Source organism: Canis aureus, chromosome 25 (genome assembly GCF_053574225.1).
Source record: "Canis aureus isolate CA01 chromosome 25, VMU_Caureus_v.1.0, whole genome shotgun sequence".
Lineage (NCBI taxonomy): Eukaryota > Metazoa > Chordata > Mammalia > Carnivora > Canidae > Canis > Canis aureus.
Window position 1 is genome coordinate 13,693,923 of NC_135635.1, and position 13,501 is coordinate 13,707,423.

A 13,501-nucleotide genomic window follows, 5' to 3' on the forward strand; every position below is an offset into this window, starting at 1 on the left:
TTGGGTTTTGTTCTACACCCACACTCCCACAAAATAATCCCTGGCACAGAATAACCATTCCAAGAATTTCTAGTACATGGATGAATAACTGAATACATGGAAATGACAGGCCAAAGGAGTAAAATGATCTTCCCAAAGTCATCACTAAAAGGCAGAACTGAACCGTGTTACACTGAGTTCTCAGACTCTCAGCCAAGACTTTTTCCATTGTTTTTCACAGGTGAGTTTCATCAAACCAGAGAGGCTTTCTAATCACTGAAGCTGCACTTACCCTTTATCATTTCTGCCTTATTTATACAGAAAGCAACTTTCTTTTGTGGTTTTTGAGCTAAGACAAAAATTACAGCTGCGCTTATGATGTGATATTCTCCTTCTATCAGTTGACATAATCTCTCATTTTTTTTTTGACATAATCTCTCATTAAAGTCAAGTCTGATTTACTGTGAGATTACAACAGCAGAGTCTCTGTAGTCTTCATGCTTGGTTTACTCAGGAAAGCAGTCTCCTAAATTTATATGTTACTATTATATCCTCTTTTAAAATTTTTAGAGGTGCATATGTATACTAGGATCATAGAAAAACAGGAACTGTAGCATAGATAACTAATCCAATATCTATTTCTCCCAAAATAAATCATTGCCTATATGATACTGGACATATTATAGGTGATCAAAAATATTTATTGGGTTAATTAAAATAAATTATTGGTCATGATACATAATCTCTGCTGGTAAAAAAATATTACAAATAAAAATAATGACATGATGAATCTTTATTATTACATTCTTTTATAGGAAAAAAGTGACTGGAAATTTCTTTTTAGAAGCAACATTGTTTTTACAGTTTGATAAATAAATGGTATCTTAAGAACATAGTTTCATATCCCTAGCAAACGTAGTTATAATATAAAGGCATACACATGCTTCGGTTCCAAATGAAGAGATATATATCAATCATATCTGTCACCACCAGTGCTAGTTTCTGGAAAATTTAGATGAGTGGATGATTTTACTTAAATCTGTTGAAAGGACACATCTTTCTATACAATTTAAAATTTTTATTGTTAAATTAGTTTACAGTAATTTTTGAGATTAAAAAGAATGCAGATTTAGACTATAAACACAAGAATGTTTCAGGATATTCAGTTATTAATCAACAATTAAAAACTATCTACAGTTTCGCTTTCTGCAGTTTTGGTCACCTGTGGTCAACTGCAGACTGGAATCAGATGATCCTCCTTCTGACTAATCATGGGAAGGTCAATAGCAGTCTAATGCTATGTCACACGCCTGCATCATTCACTGCACTTCATCTAGTCCGTGGGCATCGTATCCTCTCACATAAGCACAAGACAGGTGAGTACAATACAATAAGACATTTTGAGAGAGACCACATTCACATAACGTTTATTACAGTATATTGTTGTAACTGTTCTATTTTATTAGTTATTATGCTAATCACTTACTGAACCTAATTTATTTTTTTTTAAAGATTTTATTTTTATTTATTCATGATAGTCACAGAGAGAGAGAGAGAGAGAGGCAGAGACACAGGCAGAGGGAGAAGCGGGCTCCATGCACCGGGAGCCCGACGTGGGACTCGATCCCGGGTCTCCAGGACCGCGCCCTGGGCCAAAGGCAGGCGCCAAACCGCTGCGCCACCCAGGGATCCCCTGAACCTAATTTATAATGTAAACTTTGTCATAGATATGAATGTATGTATAAAAAACAGCATACAGTCATACCTCAGAGGTATTTCAGGTTCAGTTCTGGACCACCACAATAAAGTGAATATTGTAATAAAGTGAGTCAAATTAAAATTTTTGTTTCCCAGTGCACATAAAACCTATGTTTATAATATACTGCAGTCTAGTAAGTGTGCAGTAGTATAATGTCTAAAAAGTATACATTCCTTAATTAAAAAATACTTCATTACTAAAATATGCTTACATCAGAGTGCCTGAGTGGCTCAGTTGGTTAAGCGTCCAGCTCTTGATTCAATCTCAGGTCATGAAATCCAGCCCAGTGTTCGGCTCCATGCTGGACCTGGAACGTGCTTAGGATTCTCTCTAAATAAATAAATAAATAAATAAATAAATAAATAAATAAATAAGTTTACCATCATCTAAGCTTTCAGCAAGTCATAAACACAGATCACCCTAACAAATATAATAATAATGAAAAAGTTTGAAATGTTGGAGAATTACCAAAATGTGACATAGAGACATGAAGTGAACAAATGCTATTGGAAAAATGGTGCTGATAGACTTTCTCTTTGCTGGATTGCCACATACCAATTTTTTTAAAAAAGTATCTGTGAAGCGCAATAAGACAAGATGTGCCTTTATATAGAGTTCCATATTATTTGTGGTCTTAGCCATTCAGTGAGGCATAAGAGAGATAAATGAGGACTACTGTGTTTATACCTATTGTGTTTGGGCTCTCCTTTGTGTATTAGGTATCCAAAAGACAACACTCTCTACTCTTAAGTAACTCACAGTCTAGAACCAATTTTCAAAATATTGTGAAGCAGGGGCACCTGGGTGGCTAGTGGTGGAGCATCTTTCTTTGTCATGATCTCGGGATCAAGTCCCACATCAAAATTGAATCAAGCTCCCCAGAGGGAGCTTGCTTCTCCCTTTGTCTATGTTTCTGCCTCTCTTTCTGTGTCTCTCATGAATAAATAAATAAATAAAATCTTAAAAAAAAAAACTATTGTGAAGCAATACAACACAGTAATTATTCTAATGGAAGAGAGGACTAAGACTGCATAGTGAAAGTTTAAGGATTGAAGAAATCAACAGGCATATAAGGAGAAAAAGAGAGGAGACTCTGAAATGTGAGAAATAAAAGAGGAAGAAGTGGCCCAGGAGGTACATTGCCGGGGTTGAGAAGGATAAAAGGGGGAGAATGGAGGAAAGTATGTAGAAGGGGAAGTGTTTACCAGTAAGGTCAAGAGCAGGAAAGACTTAAGATACCCTTGGATTGGGTAACACAGGAAAACAATTCTGCACAGTGGTGAGCTCTGAAGCCCACTGCAGTATGCACGATAAACCAGGACTGGAAAAGTTTAAGTATTTTGTAAGTAGTGTTAGACTTTGGTTATTGTTTGGATGTTAAGGAGGCATTAATCTTCACATTGCCTCTGATTATCTCTACATTCCAGTGTTACCTTTTCCCCAAGATTAGTGTTTCTATTTACAAGTAAAAAATCCTGCTAAGAAAACATTAAGTTGTTACCAACATTTGGAAAATGTATTTGTTTTATTGCAAACCAGAAAAAGAATCAAGAGAGGAAAATATTGATACAATCCCTTCCACCACAGAGGCATGTTGTTACTGGCAGCCAGAAGATGGGAACTATAGGGGAGCACTCCCAACTCCCACAGGAACTTGGGAAAAAATTTTGAAGCATAAAATCAACAAAAGCAGATGAGGCCAAAAATAATACATTGAAATCATTTCAAAGAGATACAACTGCACTCTGCACTCAGATTAGCAACACTCTGTTTACCTAATTAAATATGTTAACATATCTATAGAGTGAGTATATTTATCTGAAAGGGATTGGTTGTCAATCAGGAAAACACAGATAAAGAACAAAATAGGCAAACTTCAGTGCTCATCCAGGAGAAGTCATTATTAGATAAATTTTAATAGAAAAGGGAAGGAAAAGCAGTCTGCACTGTTGGAGAACATGTCTTGACCATTGGATTTTGGACCCTCTGATGAAGTTACCCTATTACCAACATGAACAAAATGGATGAATGAATGAATTTAAAACTTGTTTACTGACTGTTGCGTAGGCACTAGGATATAAAAGTAAGTATAGAGTTTACCATCTAAGGATGTCGTAGTGCTGGGTAGTAAGTACTATAGTGAGGAATGTATAGGTTACTATAACAGTACATTAAAAAGGGAAACTATTTGGAACAGAAAAGATGAGAGAAGGCCAGACCAACCAAGAGCTCTGAAGCTGAGGTGGTCCCAGGATTGTTCTGAGTTGAGATAATGGGACCAGATCTTTATTATTCCATGTGGATCAGTCATTGGATAGAAGCAATTTGGGAATGGAGAGTGCTGACCTTGTGTGAGAGAATTCTCTTCAGCTAAGATAATTCTGAGGAGAGGTTGCAGCTGAGGGCTATCTGCTAACAATAGTCCCAGTAGTTGGCGTAATAAGCCTTCCAGTCCTCAAGACAGATCTAATAGCTGAATTACAGTATAATTGCAAGAGTGTTGAAAGATAAACCTGGGGGAGTGAACCAAGGCCGCATCATGAAGGACCTTGTAAGTCAGGGACTTTGGACTATACCCAAGAACAACACAGTATGTCCTGCAGAGTTTTGCTTAAAATAGTGATGTACAAAGATTTGTGCTTTCAAGGGATCACTCTGGCAGAGGTATTCTTTTAGGGTGGAAAAGAGATCTAAAGATCAAAACTGGAGGGAAAAAAAAGATTGTGTTTGGAGAGTTGTGAAGGAATGAATCGAGAAGAGAGATGATGGTAGCCTGAATAAGACCATGGCAGTAAGGATGGATTTGATGAATGATGGATTTAATGGATTTGAAAGAAATTTTGGTCACAGAATAGATTGAATTTGGCTATTTGATGTGAAGGTAAACAAGAGGAATTATGAAACTTACCAATTAAGTGAGGTCAGGGCAATGCCACTTATCAAGTCAGCAACCACCAGAAATGGAGCAAGGCCCAATGGGGAGGGGAAAGGAGGCAAGGAACAAGATCAATTTTATTTTTATATTTTTTAAGATTTTATTATTTATTCATGAGAATACACAGAGAGGAGACAGAGGCACAGGCGGAGGGAGAAGCAGGCTCCATGCAGGGAGACCGACGTGGGACTCGATCCGGGGTCTCGCCCCAGGATGAAGGCAGGCTCTAAACCGCTGAGCCACCCGGGCTGCCCAACAAGTTCAATTTAAAATTGTAGATAGTATATGTCTGCAGTAACATGCAAGTGGTAAGCAGTTATACCTACAGGTCAGGAGCTAAGAGGGAAATGTGGGCTATAGATAGGTTTCCTTCCAACTTAAAAATAATAAATGACCCAGAGAAGAAGAAAAAGAAGAAGAAGAAGAAGAAGAAGAAGAAGAAGAAGAAGGAGAAGGAGAAGGAGAAGGAGAAGGAGAAGGAGAAGGAGAAGGAGAAGGAGAAGGAGAAGGAGAAGGAGGAGAAGGAGAAGGAGAAGGAGAAAAAGGAGAAATATTTCAGGAAAAAAAAAGGTATAGGGAAGCAAAAGAACAATTGGGACAAGAAAGGAAGAGTCCAAAAGAGACAATAAAGAGTAGCCAAAGAGTTAGGAGAAACACTCATGGAGAATGAAGAGTAAGAGACCAAGGAGACAATGAGCCCAAGGGACAAGTGTGCCACCATGTATGTGCATTTATGGCAGGGAGACTAGTGGTTCCTCTGCCAAGAACTATTTCAGGAAAGTGGTGTGAGCTGAAGCCAGACCATAGAGGTTGAGAGTGAATAAGTTCAACTCAAAATTCAACTCCGGCCAAGAAAGCATATATCCTTGGAGGTGGTGTTGGGGTAGCACCAAGAGTAGGGTGCTTTGTATTATCTTATGATATAGAAAAATAGAGCAAAAGGAGGAGATAATCTATTGAATGAACTCCAGGTGGAGGCCTCATGGGCATGTGATCTGGGGTATAGATAACAGGGTTGGAATTAACTTTAGGAAGGTTTTAGAGTAACCTAAAGGAAAGGAGAAGAGGCACTGGTGGAGACAAGTTTCTAGGTGGAGTAACAGGAATTAAGAGTTCCTATTGCAAAAGTAGGAGGTGAGTGAGATCATCTGTGAGCATGAAGGATCAGGGAGGTACTGGAGCTGGCAATTGAAAGAAAGTTTTGAATTAGTGTTGAAGGGAGAAACACCTTAACTAGGTATCCTAGGTAACCTAGGTAACTGCTTCTAAACATTTAAATCACCTAGTCACTTTGCTGATTTCATGCTCATTAAGCAATTAGTATGACGTTGACTTCTCTGTAGTTCTCTTAAAAAATTAGTTGTTATTATGATCATTGTTGTTATTACAGGAAAGAAATGCACTACGCAGGACCATATGTGTGTATTCAGGTCCATATAACAGTTATATTTCTTATTCTAAATCAGCACATTAAGTGTTTGTTTTATACTACTTGGAAGAATGTTGAGTTTGATTTAAATGAATGTCCTTGAACAAGTTCAATGAGAATGTGTTGACTATGGGGGCAAGTATCTGGGCCATCAAGTCCAGAGTCACATAGGACTGTGCCAGATTTGCCATGCACTCTGAGAGAAGGCCTCTTAGAGGACAGCCAATTTAGACTATTTCTATCTTGACTATTCCTCTGTCTTGAATTTTGCATATTATTTTAAGCTTTCCATTATCAATTATAGGACAACCCAAAACTAGAGCCAAACTAGGGTAAATAGACCTAGAAGTATCACAAGATACAGAAAACAGTTTAGGTCAATTACAAAAACAAAGACTCAGAAATGGATGATTTTGATAGAAAATAGAATACAACTTCTGATGTAATCACAGTCAAGGCACCATCTTCTTTAAAAGGCACATCAATTCATCCCTTCATTTTCTCATTCAGCAACTACTATTGATCACTCACTACCTACTGGAAAAATGGTATGAGCAAGTAAGATTAGCTCCATTGCTTGCAGTATCTGCTCTACATACTATCCAGATAAAACGTTTGCAGAGGAAATAATAGACTAAAACAGAGGAGAAAGGTTATTCAACTGTGTCAGTCTCTTACTGACAAATTTCTATGACTTAATCCAATTGCTGAACAATTAACAGATATTAACCAAAAAATACTGTGCTATATTCACCATAAAAAACAATAGTAAAGTACTGAAGAATCATTGAAAAGGAGATTGCATTGCTTAAAAAGAAAGTTGGGTGAGGCATCAAGGAATTATGGCCTTTATTTTTCTTATTTGAAGAATAAACAGAAGAGAATGACAGAGGACATTTATAAACAATGTTGCAACTGGAAGATAAATCTCAATAAAATAATAAAAATATAATAATAAATTAATATAAACATCAAGAGTGGTATTTCATCATCAAATTGATGATCCTTTGGGAGTATTATAACAAGATCACTAGACACAGGCTAGAAAAAGGAATACTAAAAAAGCAAGTAACGAAGGATTCAACACGAAAATACACATTTCTCTATAATGCGAGTAGAGCTCTGGCAATAGTAAGAAGTGGAGATGAAAGAGAAACAGCATTTCTGCTAGCTACAAAAGCTAGGTCAGGTTCTTTTTATTGCTATGCATTCTACACATGCACACTCATGCACACACGCACACACACACGCATTCTGTCTATAAATGACCCTAAAGAGAGATAAAAAAAAAAAATTTAAAGGCTAACATCTTAGTGCCCAAAGCATTTGCTACAGTAGAAACAAGAGAGATGAGAAACCACACCTCGTGAATGTAGAACTATGTGAGAGTGACTGTGCTTTTCTAGTATGTGGTATTTCTTCATACTTCTGTCTCAGGGACCTTACAGAAACGTCCTGGGCAAAGCTTAAGGCCATTTTCTCCAGTATTTAGCAATGATCACGTAGGGCTGGAAGGATTTCTTTCTATACTTTAGATGGCTACATAAGAAATAAAGCAGAGGGGATGGGCAGTTGGAAATGAAGGGAAACAAAATTTACTAAGCACCTGTGAATCCTACTTTCTCTAGACATTTTACGTATATGACATATTTAAGCTCAATACCCATAAAAGGCAATTATTACTCCTAGTTTTTAAGAAATAGTGTTAGAGAGGTTATACATTGTCTAAGTAAGAGGAGAAGCTAGTATTTAAACACATAACTGTGTAACTTGGAGATGGTTCTGACCAGGAAGGACCAGGCCATGTAAGGCTATTGACTCTGTACAGACAGAAAAGATGTACCCAACAATGCAGCATGTCTGAGGTCTGAATTGTAACTGACTTATGCTAAGAGCATATCAAAATGTCAGATAAGAGTCTCTTTGACTTTAACTCACGACTTAGAGACAATAGAATGAGATTTGTTCTAAAAATTGAGATAGAAATTTCAATTCCTAAACAGTTAACTTGCACATCATAAAGTGTTACCCACATTTTGTTGGCCACACCAGAGCAGGAATTCCCAGAGAGTCACAGCAGGAAACAGTGTTGGGGAGCTGTCACCCATATCTTCCAAATATGCCTGGGGCCCCCAGGATAATTATCTCATGGGTTCCTCCATGTATTATTTGGGCTACCAAATAGGATTTAACTGTATTTTTTTTCTACTCTTCATTGAGGACTATAAGCTCCATGATATTCCATGAGTTTTTCCTCACTCTTGAATTGCCAGAGTTTAGCCAAGTTCCTTAATTCATGAAGACAGTCAATACATATTAAGTGAATGGGGAATAGCCCCTGTTTCTGTTACAGCAAAAGCAAAATAACTAATGCTGACCACATGATTGAGGGTATCGTGGGACACTCTGCCTGAACCAAGGAGACCATCTCCAGTCCCTCCGAAGCAGCAGTATGTCCTTTCATTGTTGCCAAATTCTTCTGATACCAAAGCTGCTGATGCCCTCGGTATGCAGCAAATACTGCACACATGATATTAATGATACAGTGATTTTAGTTTTCAACTTGTACCTGAGGAAAATAGTTCTGATCTTTTTTTTTTTTTTAAGATTTTACTTATTTACTTGAGAGAGAGAGTGAGAGAGACAGAGCTGGAGGACAGACAGATGGAGATGGAAAGACAGACTCCGTCCCAGGACCTGGGATCATGACCGGAGCCAAAGGCAGAGACTTAACCGATTGAGCCACCCAGGTGCCCCAGAAATAGTTCCGATCTTCTTTGCTCATCTGCTTTATTTATGAATCCTGTATCTAACAGGATTATTTACATCCTGGGTCACCTAGCCCAAATCATTACCGAGGTAAGTCGAGAGGGAGTAAGATGTTGTCATTGTTGTCTTTGTTGGAAATTGTGTTGGATTTTTGCTCTCAGTATTTTTCCTTCCACTTCCCATTTCTAACTGGTTATTTACGCTCTTTGTGTTTCTTGCCCAAGATTTATGGGCTCAGAGAGAAGATTACTTCCCAGGTTTTGTTATCCTAAGGCCTGTCCTATCGTAAGAGATTAAGCTAAATGTCAGTGGAAATGAGGTTATTTGGGGGTAAAGGGGTAAGGGAGGGCTAAGTAAGAGTTTTTTAAAAATGTGAAGGGTGGGAGAGGAGGCAGTGATCAGACTTCAAAGCAAACTCCTTCCAGGAGTGACCAGGAAAGCTGGGCTCTGATCAGGAGACTCCTAAAAGCAGCTCAGATTTATGAACCCCTGTGGACCCCAAGAGCAGGGATCAGCAGGACTTCTGCAACTTGGACTAGGAGCAGCACCATAAGGACCCCAGAGCCCTACCTGCCACTTCCTGGATCATATAGAAACCTCTTGGATTCTGTGGAACCACAGAGAAGGATACAGTCCCTAAATGACAGAGATTGAATTTTCTGCCATCTGGTAGAACTACAGTTTAGAATTAGAATTTAGTTGATTTTTCATCCATTTTGAGTTTGAATTTAATATAAAGAATAAAATAATAAAAAATAAATAAAGACAGTCATAATGTTTGCACAATCAAGTGTGCCCTCCGAGATTTGATCCTGTTATCATTTTTAAATTTTTAAATGTAAAAATTCCTTAATGCATCTGCAATGAACTCATTCATTCAATGAATATTTATCGAAGGACTTTCAAGTGACAGGCATTTGGGATAGAATGGTGAACAGGGCACATAGGCCAGAGCTTATAGCCTAGCAGCAGGGTAAACTAGTAAACGGAATTAAATACAGTGTGCTAAGAATAATGATAGCATAAGAATTCCTTAGGGGAGAGATAGGAGACTATTTAAGTCAGAGTTAGGGAGCAGACATGAGAATGTTCCTCCTGGAACAGACTTGCACAGGAGAGAGTGCTCAGGAGTTGAGACAACATGGAGTTCCAGGTGGGGAGGGGTGAGAAAGGAGCCCAGAGAGGCCACCGAGGTCCAAGTCACTAATGGTTTGAAAGCAATGTTAAGGGACTTGGGCTTCCAAGTGATTTCTCAAACTTTTCATAGCTAGTACAAATTACCATCAGGTTTCTAAAGAGGTTTCCTTTCTTCCATTGCATTTTGCACACCTAAATGCCTATGGCTACTGATGCAGCCAGAAGAGTCTCTCTGATTTGCAAATTTGCTGGTTTGTATCTCCATTTCTTTCAGAGCTGTGCTATGCAGTAAACAGTGAAGGAAATTTTATGAGTCACAGATGGTTTTCACCAGAAAAGGGCAGTTTGCAACTTGGCTATGACCTGAAAATGGCTCCTCCTCCTTGCACAGGATTCCTTTATCTCTGTTTTGCTTCCTTTGTCGCAACATCGAACATCCCCAAGATTGCAGCAGCTCAGGTCCACTTCTGTTGTAAAATAAGGAAGGGAAAAACTGTTTCTACTTTCGCTTTAGGTTTATGTCATCACCTTTTAATATTTCAGTTCTGAAAATAAGATTGCATTTTAAAACCAACCAGATTAACTGATATACCAAACAAAGCAGTAGCCATACAACCCACCCAGAACTACATAGGCCCAGGTAACATAGGGCTGAACGCTGGAAGGGAATTTGCTCCAGGGCAGCGTAATGTAAGCTCTCCTACAGTAAAAATCTGACATGGCCATATTTTCTTTAAATCTTCTTTCAATTATGTCACCAGCACTTGAAAAGTTGAAGACAGCTTAAACATTAACTTTTAAGTCACTGGTTAAAATGCAAGGAGCGTTGCCTTACCCATTGCTAAAAATTTCCATTTTCCAAGGGCTGGAAAGATTCCAGTGAATGCCCCACCTGTTCAAGGCAGTTGGAAGAACAAGCCATTATTATGCAGCTGATTTTATATTCACAGTGTGCAACAGAGTTAGAGCTTAAAATTTAAAGAAACTTACAAACTTTTGAGAACAGACAATAGAATGCAAAAAGAGATCTCAGACCTTTTTTTTGTACTCTTGAGTGGCAAGAGGCAAACTGGAAAAAAAAAAATAGGTTGACCTACAGAATAGTATCCTAACCAGCTAGAGAGTAAAATTAATTTATAAGGTGATACGTTTTTATGATCATTTAGCTTGATAATCTATATAATACTTTGTTATAGTTGAACTCTATCAGCTTCGGTGAATCCTATCTGGGAGATCCATGATGTAGACTGCTAGAGTTCATGTAAATACTATGTTTCCTATTCTGTAATGTCTGGCAGTGCCATCCACCAGGTCCTCATGACATAGGCCTATACTATGCAATAATGCCTAATACCCACTAACACATGGTCTGGTCTTCTGTGAGAGGACTAGGTAGCCTGTGTGAGGGGCTTGTGTGGCCATAGATGTTTAATATGTTTCAATCCTTAAAAGTAATAAGTTTAGAGTTTTGTTGGGGTCATTGACATAACAAGTCTTCAATTTCAATTGTGTCACTGAAGTGGGAGCCATCACACACCCTGGCCATCTTCCAGGGTAAGAGACAAGACTGAATGTTTGAAAAGGCAGCACTGCTGTGTGAACCAGAAGCATGGCTTCCAACCACAATCACTTGTGACTTCACTGTGACTCTCCTAATGCGAGATCCATTTAAAGCCAGAGTGTGAGAAAGTGGTCATTGTGATCTCTTACATTAACAAGCAATAGGAAAAAAAGGAGAAAAAAATATTTCATTCCAACAAAATCATAGGCTTTAGAACACCTGAACAAAACAACTGGAAGCCAGGGGTTTATAGAAAAGTAAGCAAAGAAATCACTTAGTTGAACTCGCAGTAAGAGATGAATGCTGTACATAAGTAAATAATTGTATTAGAATATTATTAGCATCTGAGTTTTATTAAAACGGAGCATTGTCTAAAGCTGAATTAAAATACAGAGCTCTTGATTAAACCAACCCCAAGAAATTTCATGAGATCAAGGAAGGATGTAACAAAAGATCACAAAATAACATATTAATAACGATGCTCATCTTTACCCTATCTGTCTAAAATGCATAAGTTTGGAGATTATCATCTATCTGGAAGATTATGAATCTTTTGCAGATAGTTTTACAAGATGGATCTACTGGTGACATTTAAAAAGTACTTAAAAATCTCAAAATGTGGGACGCCTGGGTGGCTCAGCAGTTGAGCGTCTACCTTTGGCTCAGTGCGTGATCCCGGATCCAGAGATCGAGTCCCACATTGGGCTCCCTGTGAGGAGCCTGCTTCTCTCTCTGCCTATGTCTCTGCCTCTCTCTCTCTCTCATGAATAAATAAATCTTTAAAAAACAAAATCTCAAAATGTGTTTGTCCACGGTCCTTTGATGAAATTAACACTACCAAAAAATAACATAAGTTAACACATCCAGAATAATATATAAAATATGCTTAAAATGGTTGTGGTCATTATTTATATATGCCAGGCATGCTTCCAAGAAAGCAAGATAAACTAAAGTTTATCTTCCTATGTCATTAGGCAAAGACACAATTCTTTACATCCAAATTAGTGTAGATTGCATTAATGAAGACTGAACGCATCATAAACAAAGCATACTTATATAAGTAGGCACTTAGTAGATTATTATTAGCATAAATTCCTATTGTGAAGTATTTTTCTTAAAGATTTCATTCATTTATTCATGAGAGACACAGAGAGAGAAAGGCAGAGACACAGGCAGAGACTCCATGCAGGGAGCCCCACATGGGACTCGATCCCGGGTCTCCAGGATCACGCCCTGGGCTGAAGGCAGCGCTAAACCACTGAGCCACCTGGGCTGCCCCTGTGAAGTATTTTTTAAAGATATATTTATTTTATTTTAAAGAGAGAGACAGCACAATGGGGAGGGGAAGAGAGAGAGGGAGAGAATCTCAAGCAGACTCCCCCCACTGAGCATGAGCCTGTGGAGGGGCTCAATCTCAAGACCCTGAGATCATGACCTAAGCCAAAATCAGAAGTTGAATGCTTAGCCGCGTGAGCCACCCAAGTGCCCCAACTGTAAAGTTTATACTTAAAAAGAACATGCAAATTATCTATATTTTAGTGAATAATCCTCTAGAAACATTTAACGAAGCAGTATTGGCAATTCCTACTCTTATAATTAGGAAGCACTTCACTAACATCACTTAAAAAAAACAAACACATAAATTTGAGAATAGAAAGACACACACTTAGTATGGATCATAATCAATGGGGAACCCTTAGAAACATTCTTATTTATTTACTTATTTAAGTTTTTCTTTAAATTCCAGTCAGTTAGCATACAGTATAATATTAGTTTTGGATGTACAATAGAGTGATTCAACACTTCCATACAACATCCAGTGCTCATCACAGCAACAGCCCTCTTTAATCCCCATTACCTATTTAACCTATCTCTGTACCCACATCCCTTATATATATATATACCATCTCTTCTTTATCCATTCATCAGTCA

At 38.0% G+C, this 13,501-nt stretch overlaps 1 long non-coding RNA gene across 1 annotated transcript in view; it reads left to right on the plus strand.

Moving 5' to 3' along the window:
- Positions 1-8,556: 8,556 nt before the first annotated feature.
- The window catches only part of LOC144297605 (uncharacterized), an 82,203-nt gene continuing 77,258 nt past the window's right edge, over positions 8,557-13,501 (plus strand). The window contains exon 1 of the long non-coding RNA XR_013364566.1: positions 8,557-8,961. This is a non-coding gene — a long non-coding RNA (uncharacterized LOC144297605). The remainder of the gene's footprint in view (positions 8,962-13,501) is intronic.